We start from the raw sequence: 12,158 nt of genomic DNA, 5'->3' as shown, positions 1-12,158 counted from the left end.
ATTAAAACCAAACTGAAAGGCATGATGCACTTATTACCATATCAAAAAAAATTTTTTTTTGGTTTTTCGAGGTAGGGTCTCACTTTAGCTCAGGCTGACCTAGAACTCAATCTGCATTCTCAGGATGGCCTCGAACTCATGGCGATCCTCCTACCTCTGCCTCCTGAGTGCTGGGATTAAAGGTGTGTGCCACTACGCCCAGCTCATATCAAAAATCTTAAAGACTGATCAAGAAGTGGGCCAGAACACACAGGAATGAGATTTCACATATATTGCTGGTGGGACTGTAAAACAATATAATCTTTTTGAAAAACTTTGACAGTTTTTTTTTTTAAAGTTAAGCATAAAAGCTGGAGAGACAGCTTAGTGGTTAAGGTACTTGCCTGCAAAGCCTAAGGACCAAGGTTCAATTCCCCAGATCCCATGTAGACCAGATGCACATGGTAGTACATACATCTGGAATTTGTTTGCAATATCCAGAGGCCCTGGCATGCCCATTCTTTCTCTTTCTCTCTTTCTCTCTCATAAATAATAAAAACAAAGTATTTTCTAAATATTTTGCATCTATAACATGAGCCAGCCAGTCTATTCTTAGATGTTCAACCAAGAGAAATAAAAACATATGTTCACACAAATATTTGCACATGGAAGCTAGGGAGATGTCTCAGTTGGTAAAGTCCTTGCCACATAGTATGAGAACCTAAGTTCATATCCCCAGTACCTACATAAAAGCCCAGCACATACCTATAATCCCAGTACTAGGGGAGTGGAGACAGGAGGATCCTTGGGACTTACTGGCCAGCTAGTCTACCCAAATTGGTGAGTTCCAGGTTCAATAAAAGACCCTATCTCAAAAAAAAAAGGTGGATGGAGAGATGGCTCAGCAGTTAAGCTCCTTGCCTAAAAAACCTAATGACCTAGATTTCATTCTCCAGTACCCATGTAAAGCAAGATGCAAAGTGGCTCATGCATCTAGAATTCATTTGCAGTGACTGGAGGCCCTGGCACGCCCATTCTGTCTGTCTCTCTTCTATCTTTTTCTGCTTACAAATTAGTAAAGGGGGAAAGTGCTTGCCTGAAAAGCCAAAGGACCTCAGTTCGATTCCCCAGGGCCCATGTAAGCCAGATGCACAAGGTGGTGCATGCAGCTGTAGTTTGTTTGCAGTGGCTGGAAGCCCTGGCACACTTACTCACACATTCATTCTCTCTCTCTGTCTTCTCTCTCAAATAAATAAAAATAAATATTTTAATAAATAAATAATTTTTAGAAATAAATAAGTTGGAGAGCAACTGACCACCACACAGATGTCAACCTCTGGCATCTACATGCACACTCACATACTTATAAACCAGGTGTATTGGCTGTAATCCCAGCACTAGAGAAGCTGAAGCAAAGGAGGGGAGACATCAAATAGCACCCTCTGAACACATGTAATTTACATGTGTCAATAAATATGCTTTTAAAAAGAAATATGATCTTAGCCAGGCGTGATGGTGTATGCCTTTAATTCCACACTCAGGAGGCAGAAGTAGAAGGATCGCTGTGAGTTTGAGGCCACCCTGAGACTCATGTGATTTCTAGGTCAGCCTGAGCCAGAGTGATACCCTACCTCAGAAAACCAAAAAAAACATATATATAGATATAGATATAGATATAGATATAGATATAGATATAGATAGATATAGATATAGATATGATATAATCTTAAGGTTAGCTTTGCAGCCGCTAGAGGCCTTGGCGTGCCCATTTATTCATATTCCCCCCCACACCTCTCTCTCTGGTACAGCACTTCCCTAACACATGTAAGGCCCTGAATTCAATTACCACTAATAAAAACAAGAATTTAAAGTGTGGTCATGGGGTTGGGGAGATGGCACAGGGTGACAAAGCACTTGCTGCACAACTATGAGTTTCTGAGTTCAGATCCCCAGACCCACATAAAAGCTGGAAACTGTGGCATTTTTGTGATTCCCAGTACACCTACACCAAGAAGGTTGGCAGAGACTAGAGAATTGCCCAGAAGTTCACAAATGAAGTAGTGAAATGAAGAGTATGCTTCAAAATGAGAAAGGTGAGGACCAACCTCACAACCAGAGTTGTCCTCTGACCTCCACGCACGATTCCTGGCACAAGTGGGCCTGCATACATACACACACATACATACATGCACACATGCATATAAACACATAAACTAAATTTGAAAAATCTTAAATGTGGTCATACCTCAGGCATAATGGCCCGTACTTGTAATCCCAGCACCAGAGAGGGTGAAGTAGAGAGATTACAGACAGTTCAAGGCCAGCCTGAGTTATATAATGAGCTCCATGCCAGCCTAAACTACCTTTATCAAAAACAAAAGGCAGGGCTGGAGAGATGGCTAAGCAGTTAACACAACTGCCTGCAAAGCCTAACAAACCAGGTACAATTCCCCAGTACCCATGTAAAGCCAGATGCACAAAGTGGCACATGCATCTAGAGCTCACTTGCTGTGGCTAGAGTCTCTGGAACACCCATATTCATTCATTCGCTCTCTCCCTCCATCTCTCTCTCCTTGCAAATACATATTTTTTTTAAGCAAAGCCAGACTGGAGAGATGGCTTAAGGTACTTGCCTGCAAAGCCTAAGGACCCAAGTTCAATTCCCTAGTACCCACATAAACCAGATGCAGAAGGTAGCACTTATATCTGGAGTTCAGACGCTGGTGCACCCATTCTTTCTCTCTATCTGCCATTTTCTCTCTCAAGTAAATAAATATTTTCAAAAAGTTTATTTTTAATAATTAAAAAAAGCAAAAGCAAAAAATTTGGGCTGGAGAGATGGCTTAGCACTTAAGGCACTTGCCTGCGAACTCTAAGGACCCATATACAACTCTCCAGACCCCATGTTATTTAGACACACAAGATAATGCAAGCAGGCAAGGTCACATATGTGCACAAGGTGGCACATGTGTCTAGAGTTTCATTCCAGTGGCTGGAGGCCCTGGAATGCCAATTCTTTCTCCCACTCGCTCACTCACTCTCTCATTAAAAAAAAAAAAAATGATCTTACATAATAACTCTTCACAGCACAAATAAAGCCCTAATTCATCTGTTCAAAAAATAGTCCCTGGGCAGAAGAGATGGCTTAGCAGTTAAGAGTTTGCCTGTGAAGCCTAAGGACCTCAGTTCAAGGCTCGATTCCCCAGGACCCACATAAGCCAGATGCACAAGGGGGCACAATCATCTGGAGTTCGTTTGCAGTGGCTGGAGGCCCTGGCACGACCATTCTCTACCTATCTGCCTCTTTCTCTCTCTGTCTGTCGCTCTCAAATAAATAAATAAAAATAAACAAAAAATTATTTAAAAAAACAGTCCCTGGGCTGGACAGATAGCTGAGTAGTTAATTCACTTGCCTGTGAAGCCTAATCACCCTTTAGGTACCCCAGTACCCACATAAGCAAGATGTACAAGGTGGTACATACATTTGAAGTTCATTTGTAGTGGCTGGAGGCATTAGTGCACCCATTCTATCTACCTCTTTCTCTTTCTCTCTCCAATAAATAAATAATTTAAAAAAAAAAAATAAGGGCTGGGGCTGCAGAGATGGCTTAGCAGTTAAGGCACTTGCCTGTGAAGCCTAATGACTCATGTTCTACTCTTCAGGTCTCCCAGAAGCCAGATGCACAAAGGTAAGGCAAACACAAGGTCGCACATGGCCACTAGGTGGCAAAAGCATATGGAGTTAGACTGCAGTGGCTAAGGCCCTAGGGCCAATTCTCTCACCAGCACTCTCTAAAAACAAAAAGAAAAAGAAAACAAATAGGGCCTGGAAAGATGGCTTAGAGGTTATGGCACTTGCCTGAGAAACTTGCCTGTTCAACTCTCCAGGTCCCACATAAGCCAGACACACAGTAATGCAAGCGCACAAGGTAGCACAAATGCACAAAGTGGCGCACACATCTGGAGTTCGACTGCCGTGGCCAGAAGCCCTGGCAAGCCAATTCTCTCTCACTCTCACTTTCACTCTCTTGTATTCAAAAAAAGCACTCTGAGCTGGGTGTGATGGTGCACCCCTTTAATCCCAGCACTCAGGAGGCAGAGGTAGGAGGATCGCCATGAGTTCAAGGCCACCCTGAGACTACAGAGTTAATTCCAAGTCAGCCTGGACCAGAGTGAGACCCTACCTCAAAAATCCAAACACTCTGTTGGGTTTGCCTCAAAACATTAATTAATTTAAAAGTTCCTGTAGAACATTGTGGAGGAGGGGGTGGAAAGATTATGAACCACAGTGAGAGGACCATAACCTGAGGCATGGTCCTCTCCCCCACTATTATCCCAGAGGGACTGACTGAGGCCAGTGGATACCATAACTTCACTGAGGAGAGCCCCCAGGTAATGGGAGCAGAGGCAAGAGAATGAAAGAGTATAACCTGCTACATATACAACTTAATTTAAAAAATAGTTCCTGTCAATGTGTATTTCAGTCACAACTTCTGTTCAGTCACAACTTCTGTAAGGTTTCCTTGCTTTCAAACTTATGAGACTAAGTTGGGCTGGGGACAGCCCAGAACTGCAAAAGAACTAAATATAAATTCTTTTTTTTTAATTTTTTTGTTTATTTTATTTATTTATTTGAGAGCTACAGACAGAGAGAGAAAGAGTGTGAATGGGCATGCCAGGGCCTCCAGCCACTGCAAACAAACTCCAGACGCGTGCGCCCCCTTGTGCATCTGGCTATCATGGGTTCTGGGGAATTGAGCCTCGAACCGCCGTCCTTAGGCTTCACAGGCAAGTGCTTAACCGCAAAGCCATCTCTCTAGGCCCTAAATATAAATTCTATTACTATAACCCAAGATCAAAAATCTACAAGGTCCAATTTTTTCAAATAAGAACCCTTAGTCAATGAAAGACAATCAATCATGAACCAGTATTTCCTGAGCTTCTACTTTGATTTGAATAAGCGTCATCCAAAGATCTATGTGTTAAGGATTGGTCCTCAGCCATGTCACTATTAGGAAGTGATAGAACTTTCAGGAACTGTAGCCTACTAGGTCACATGAGGGGCACATCCTCAAAGAAGACAACAGAACCCTGACCCCTTCCTCCTCCTCTTTCATTCCCAGCCCTAAAGCAAGCAGTTCTGCTCGGCCACATGTCCCATCATCATGAGCCACCACAGACTGAAAGCAATGGGGCCAACTGATGATGAATTGAAACTTGTAAAACTAAAACTTTTCTCTGTGTAAACTGATTACCTCTGGTATTGTAGTAACTCAAAGTAGACTAACATAGCACCCAATATGCCTCATCATGACGCTACAGGAAAATGGAAATCAATTTCTGTGCTATGGCCTAACTAAAGAATAAACACTAAATCATCAATAAGTAGACCATAAGAGAAAAGATATCCACACAGGTGGTGGAAGATCAGAGCTCCATTTACGACACTCCCGAACATAACAAATATCTCTGGTAGAACTTCAATAGTATTCTTGTCTCATATAAAATAAGAGGGTTGGAAGAGATGTTCTCTATAGCCTCTTGTACACTGACTCTATGAATACAAAGTCAAAGACAAGTGAGGAAAAGTGGGTCTTTCAAGCACTGATTGTATTAAATTGACTGATGGGAGCAGCAAGAAACTTGCATTATTTTTTAAATTTTATTTTATATGTAAGAAGTTATACTTTTTTTATCCCCTCATCCCTACTTGTTCCCCTGGGAACCTCCTCAGTGGGGTTATAGTATTCACTGTGGGGTCATACAGGCCTCAGCCAGTTCCTGTGGGGTAGTCCGGGAAACTATGCCTCAGGGTATTCCTAGTCACTCTGTGACTCCTATAATCTTTCCACTCCCTGTTCCACAATGTTCCTTGAGCCATGGCAGGCCTTTCAGCAATCTGACTTAATGCTGAATTCTCTATCGCCTCTAGATTTCTTTGATGGGTTTTGATTGAGCACCATGTCTGTCACCATCACCTTGGAGCTGGTTGACAGGCTAGCAGTAAGAGAGTACTCATGTCACTGTGCATTATAGTGTTTTGTGTGTGAGTGAGTGTGTGCGTGTGTGTGTGTGCGTGTGTGTGTGTGTGTGTGTGTGTGTGTGTGTGTTTGGTTTGGTTTTTTGGGGTTTTTTTTTTTTGAAGTACAATCTCACTCTAGTTCAGGCTGACCTGTAATTCACTATGTAGTCTCAGATTGGCCTTGAACTCATGGTGATCTTCCTACCTTTACCTCCTGAGTGCTGTGATTAAAGGTATATGCCACCACACCCTGCTATGTTTTTATATTTTACTAGTTTTTCAAAGAAGACAAAAAGAAAAGGTCACAGATATTGGTGGCCTAACAGTAGTACCAACTAAAAATATACTTAAGTCAGGAAGTGGGAAGATAGTTCAGTCAGTAAAGTGTTTGCCTTGCAAGCAGGAAGACCTGAGTTCCATCCCTATAACTCACATTAAAAAAAAAAAAAAAAAAAAAAGGCTGGCTGGAGAGGTGGCTTAGCAGTTAAGGCAAAGCCTAAGGACGCAGGTTCCATTCTCCAAGTCTCACATAAGCCAGATGCACATAGTGGCGCAGGCATCTGGAGTTTGTTTGCAGTGGCTGGAAGCCCTGGTGCGCCCATTCTCTCTCTCTCTCTCTTTGGCCCCTCTCTCTCTGACTCTAATAAATAAATAAAAATAAAAATCTTAAAAAAAAAAAAAAACCTGATGTCACATGCTTGTTATCCTAGTGCTAAAGAAGCTGAGACAGGCAAATCCCAAGGTTCACTGGCCAGCCAGTCAAGTCTAATTGGTGAGTTCTAGAGCAATGAGAGATCCTATCTCAAAAAAGGTAGACAGTGGGCTGGAGGAATGGCTTAGCAGTTAAGGCATTTGCCTACAAAGCCAAAGGACCTAAGGTTTGGTTCTCCAGGACCCATGTTAGCAAGATGCACAAGGGGGCGCACATATCTGGAGTTCATTCGCAGTGGCTGAAGGCCCTGGTGCACCCATATTCTCATTCTCATTCTCATTCTCGCACTCGCTCTCTGTCTCTCTCTGTCTCTCTTTCTCTCTCTCTCTCTCTCTCTCTCTCTCTCTCTCTCTCTTCCCCTCCCTCCCTCCCTCCCTCTTTCTCTGTCAAATAAATAAATGATAAAACAATTTTTTTTAATTTTTGTGTTTATTTTTATTTATTTATTTGGGAGTGACAGGCATAGAGAGAAAGCAGCAGAGAGAGAGAGAGAGAGAGAGAGAGAGAGAATGGGCGCGCCAGGGCTTCCAGCCTCTGCAAACGAACTCCAGACGCATGCGCCCCCTTGTGCATCTGGCTAATGTGGGACCTGGGGAACCGAGCCTCGAACCGGGGTCCTTAGGCTTCACAGGCAAGCGCTTAACCGCTAAGCCAGCCATCTCTCCAGCCCTAAAACATTTTTTTTTAAAAAGACAGTGCTGGGCTGGAGAGATGGCTTAGCAGTGCCGGGCTGGAGAGATGGCTTAGCAGTTAAGCGCTTGCCTGTGAAGCCTAAGGACCCCGGTTCGAGGCTCGGTTCCCCAGGTCCCACGTTAGCCAGATGCACAAGGGGGCGCATGCGTCTGGAGTTCGTTTGCAGAGGCTGGAAGCCCTGGCGCGCCCATTCTCTCTCTCTCCCTCTATCTGTCTTTCTCTCTGTGTGTGTCGCCCTCAAAAAAAAAAAAAAAAAAAAAACTTAAAAAAGACAGTGCCTATAGGAAAACATCCAAGCTTGCCTTCTGGCTTCATACCTGTGGGCACACATTCCATAACACGGACACACACACATATACATACACACAAAAAAAACTGCACACCAACTAAATCCTAATGACCAATCTTAATCCTGGAAAGTCCTTTTCCTCCAATTGAAAACAAAAAGAACAAAATGTAGCTAGTGGGGCACAGCGGCTTCTCCAACTATAATAGAGCATGTTGAGGAAATAAAAGAGAAGACAAACAAATGCTAAACAGTGGTAGAAATACAAAGCAGGCTATTCAAACACAATCTCACTGTGTCATCCCCCAAGTCCCTAAGTAAAACCCATATAGAGGCTTCTGTATTCAGAACAAAAAAAAAAAAAAAAAAAAACTTCAACCTGCCTACAAGGCTCTGCATCATCAGGCCCCACCCACAGCTCCCACCAAAATCTTCTATATGCCTCCAGTACCACATCTAGAGCTGCACCTTCCATCCCTGATCCTCCATGGACCCTGCCATCACATCCTATGAGCTCTGTCTCTGCTAATTCTATGACTACAATACTTCCCTGCCTGTGTATCTTGAATACCTCAGTTCATAAGTCACGTCTGTGATTTTTCCAATAATTAACCACAGCCACATAACATGTATGTGATTCCTTATCATCTGCTGAAAACAGGGACCATGTCTGTACTCACTCTCCTGAGCTCAAAGACTAAGCACAAGGCCTTGTACCAAGTGGGCACTCAGATATTTGTTGGATAACTGAATACAAAATCACAGGCTGGAGGGATGGCTTAGCCACTAAGACACATGCCTATAAAGCCTAGGGATCCAGGTTCAATCCCCCAGTACCTAAAGATCCAGGTTGAATTCCCCAGTACCCACATAAGCCATATGCACAATGTGGCACATGCATCTGAAGTTTGTTTGCAATGGCTGGAGACCCCAGCATGCCCATTCTCTATCTGCCTATCTCTCTCTTTTCCTCCCTCCCTCCCTCTCTCTCTCTCTCCAAATAAGCAAGTAAATCAATGAAATATGAAAAAAAATGAATACAAATTCTATAAGCAACAAAACATTGTAAGAGTGTGTACATCTTTATAAAGGTATCTTTGGTGAATCTACAAAGCCAATCAGCCTAAAATCCTTATCTAAAATGCTGTAGTCCTTCTATCTCAAGGCAAATGTGGAGCACCAAAGCCTGATAAGCCAGAGAGATGAGATCAAGCATGTAGTAACTGACTGCTGAGAAACTGTTGTCTTTGCTATTTCCTAACACCTGCTGCTGTATAGGTAGCACTAAAGAAATATCAATCAAGTTAATAGCAAAATCACACAAGACTTGCTAAATATATATGAAACAAAAGAAACCAGGTTCAATTCCCCAGAACCCACATAAGCCAGATGCACAAGGGGCACATGCATCTGGAGTTCGTTTGCACTGGCTACAGGCCCTGGCGTGCCCATTCTCTCTGTCTTTCTTCTCTTCTCTTCTCTTCTCTTCTCTTCTCTTCTCTCTCACTGCTTGCAAATAAATAAATGAACAATTTTCAAAGAATCTCCAAGGGGCAAAGTAGCCCACTAGTAGTCTAATTATTTTAGATCTCAAAAAAAAAACAAAAAACAAAAAAAAACAGAGAGGTGTATACCAAGAGTGTTTGAAAGAAATGCACTGGAAATCAAGTTACCTCAGAGGTTTAAATAAGAATTTCCAAATGCCACATGGAAATATTTATTTGCTAAACCTTAAGGATATATAGACAGCTATTTAGTTCCTCCAATCCCCTCCAATACAAAAACAAATTGTGTATATACTTCGGAGTCTTATTTTATCCCTAAACGTACTGTTGAAAATCCCAATCCATACTGACTTCGCCATCCTCTTCCATACAGTACAGCAGTTAATACCTACCACAATTTGCATTTAAATAAATATTATTTTCCTAACGATGTAACGTGTGCAGTTCCTCTTATTTCTTCTATATCCTTTCAAGTATACATAACACTATTGGTGCTTAATACTTATTGAACTTAAATAAAATTCTACAGTTTTGAAATCTTGGCATATAAACTTTATTTTTACATGTCATTCCCAAAACTGTTCATGTCTCTTTTCACTCCTTATCATTAGATTAAGTACAATCAGTCGTTATCAAGAACAAATGTTTCAAAAGACCATACTGAAACCCAATTCTTTGCTAATAAAAAATAAATTTCAGGGGGCCTAGAGAGATGGCTCCGTGGTTAAGGCACTTCCTAAGGACTAGAGTTCGATTCCCCAGGTCCCACGTAAAGCCAGATACGCAAGGTGGTGCGTGCATCTGGAGTTCATTTGCAGTGGCTAGTGGCCCTGGCATGCCCATTCTCTCTATCTGCCTCTCTTTCTCTCTCTCTCGCAAATAAATACCTAAAATATTTTTAAATAAATATTTTTTAAAAGAATGCCTAAATAGGGTTTTCTTATTACCACTTGTCCAAACTCAAGGGAGGTTTTCAATGTCAGTGTCTTTTCAAGTGTCAATCAGATACTTAGCTCTGCCCCTATCTTTTCCACACCCAGTCGCTCCCAGCAAAAGGAGGAGGAAAAAAAAAAAAAAAAATCCCCGCTGTGTTACTAGAAGACACAAAACCTACGTTGTACTAACCATACCTCACAACTGGAAAGCTAATTCCCCGGGAAAGAGTCGGTACAAAGGGTACAATTAAGTGAGCCCCTGTGGTCAACAGGGCGGACCGAGGGCACGGCTCGGGCGAGCGCCCGGCGGCGGGCACACGTCAAGCCCGCCGAGGCCGCCGCGCTCGCCCCCGAGCCCGCGGCTCCACACGTCTCCTTCGGACGCAGGCGACGCGTCCCCAGGTGACCCGCGCCGCGGGAAGCGTCCTCACTGCGCGACAGGCTCCACTCGGGGCCTCCCTCGTCGCGCACGACACGGGGCTCCACTAGGAAGGACCGCCCGACGCCTAGGGGCCGGGTCCGCCCAGGGGCGAGGGGCGTGAGGTGGGCAAGGGCGAAAACGCCCGGGGCCGAGGCAAGTCGCTCGCGGCGGAGGACGCTCGTCCCAGGCCGCCGCCGTACGTGCCCGACGGAGTCTCGGGAGGCCAGACCCGGGGTCGGTCCCCCGGGTTGAAGGGGAGTGTGCCGAGGGGGGAGGGGGCGAAGGGCCTCACCGTTGCTCCCCGGAGGCCGGCGCCGCCGCGGACCCGCAGTTGCTAAGGAGAATGCTCTTCCGGGTCACCGGCGCGCGTTCTAGAGAGCAACGGTGGCCGGGTGGAGCCAAGAGTAGTGCGCGCGGGCCGAGGGGGGTCCTTCGCTGTGGCCGGGCGAAGGACTGTCACTGGCTCATCCCGCGTGGGCGGCTCGGGCTGCCTCTGACCTCCTCTCCTCCGACGGGCTCCGGGACCCGCCCAAGACGAGTGTCACCAGCCCGGCCGACCACTGCTGTCGGCTTCCTCCCAGAGTCACGCCAGCTGCCTTCCTGTCACCAAGTTTACCCATTCATTGGACGCCAGCTCAGGGCGAGGAGCAGTGTGGGCACGTGGGGTAGAGAGATGGGCAACACTGGCGCGGTCCTCGCCCTTGAATGTGCTGCCTGGCAGTAGAGCAGGCCACAAGTCCAGCTCTGGGATGGACGAAGGAGCCGTAGCCTGCCGGAGAGAGACCTACCCTGGCGTGGGTCTGCGCAGAGAGGGCTGTTGATGGAGACGTGAAGCAGGTGGGGAGGACCGGGGAAAGTGAGCTCAGGGAGTTGGCACTGCGAGGTGTGGCGCCCACGAAGTGAGGTTGGTCTGTCCAGGGAGGTGATGGAACCAGACCTGACCATGCTGTGAACAAAAGAAAAGGAGTCTCCAAAGAGTAAGTCGGAGCAGGAAAGGAAAAGACTTCAGTGAGAGGCTGTATTGTGTCCAGTTGTGACCATAGAATAATCAAAATTCAGGAAGACAATGTCAAATTAGAAGATGCTTGATCTACAGTAACGGAACCCAAAACCATATATTACATATTGAATCAAGAAAAAGAAAAATACCAAACTTGATTTTTTTTTTTTTTCGAGGTAGGGTCTCACTCTAGCCCAGGCTGACCTGGAATTCACTATGGAGTCTCAGGGTGGCCTCGAACTCACGCTGATCCTCCCACCTCTGCCTCCCAAGTGCTGGGATTAAAGGCGTGCGCCACCACGCCCGGCCAAACTTGATTTTCTTAATGCTTGAAAAGTCCCACCATAATGTAACCAAATTTCAGTATTTCCCTGCTAATAATTCAGTTCTTTGAAGACAGAAATGCTTTAGCTTTGCATCTACAGTTCTGCCCCCACCCTGCACACACACACACACACACACACACACACACACACACGTGCGCTCGCGCCTCAATCAGTGTGTTTAAGGAATAAATAAACTCAAGGTTTGGTTTTTTAATGATATCTCTCTCTCTCTCTCTCTCTCCCCCCCTCCCCTTCTCCTCCTCCCCCCCTCGCTCTCTT

The 12,158-nt window shown here is 44.9% G+C and overlaps 1 protein-coding gene across 2 annotated transcripts in view; it reads right to left on the bottom strand.

Annotated features, from left to right (window-relative positions):
- Dis3l2 (DIS3 like 3'-5' exoribonuclease 2) overlaps positions 1-10,968 on the bottom strand; it is a 428,102-nt gene extending 417,134 nt beyond the window's left edge. Inside the window, exon 1 of one of the 2 annotated variants that reach the window (XM_004662245.2) lies at positions 10,846-10,968. The gene's annotated coding sequence lies outside the window, so the exon portion shown is untranslated. Of the gene's footprint in view, positions 1-10,327; positions 10,344-10,845 lie in introns of those variants that run through there. The other variant, XM_045147855.1, reaches the window with a different exon arrangement.
- Positions 10,969-12,158: the final 1,190 nt, after the last annotated feature.

This window comes from Jaculus jaculus, chromosome 4 (genome assembly GCF_020740685.1).
Source record: "Jaculus jaculus isolate mJacJac1 chromosome 4, mJacJac1.mat.Y.cur, whole genome shotgun sequence".
In the NCBI taxonomy this organism is placed as follows: Eukaryota; Metazoa; Chordata; class Mammalia; order Rodentia; family Dipodidae; genus Jaculus; species Jaculus jaculus.
The sequence above is the reverse complement of the archived record's forward strand: the minus strand, read 5'-3'. Positions and strand labels throughout refer to the sequence as shown.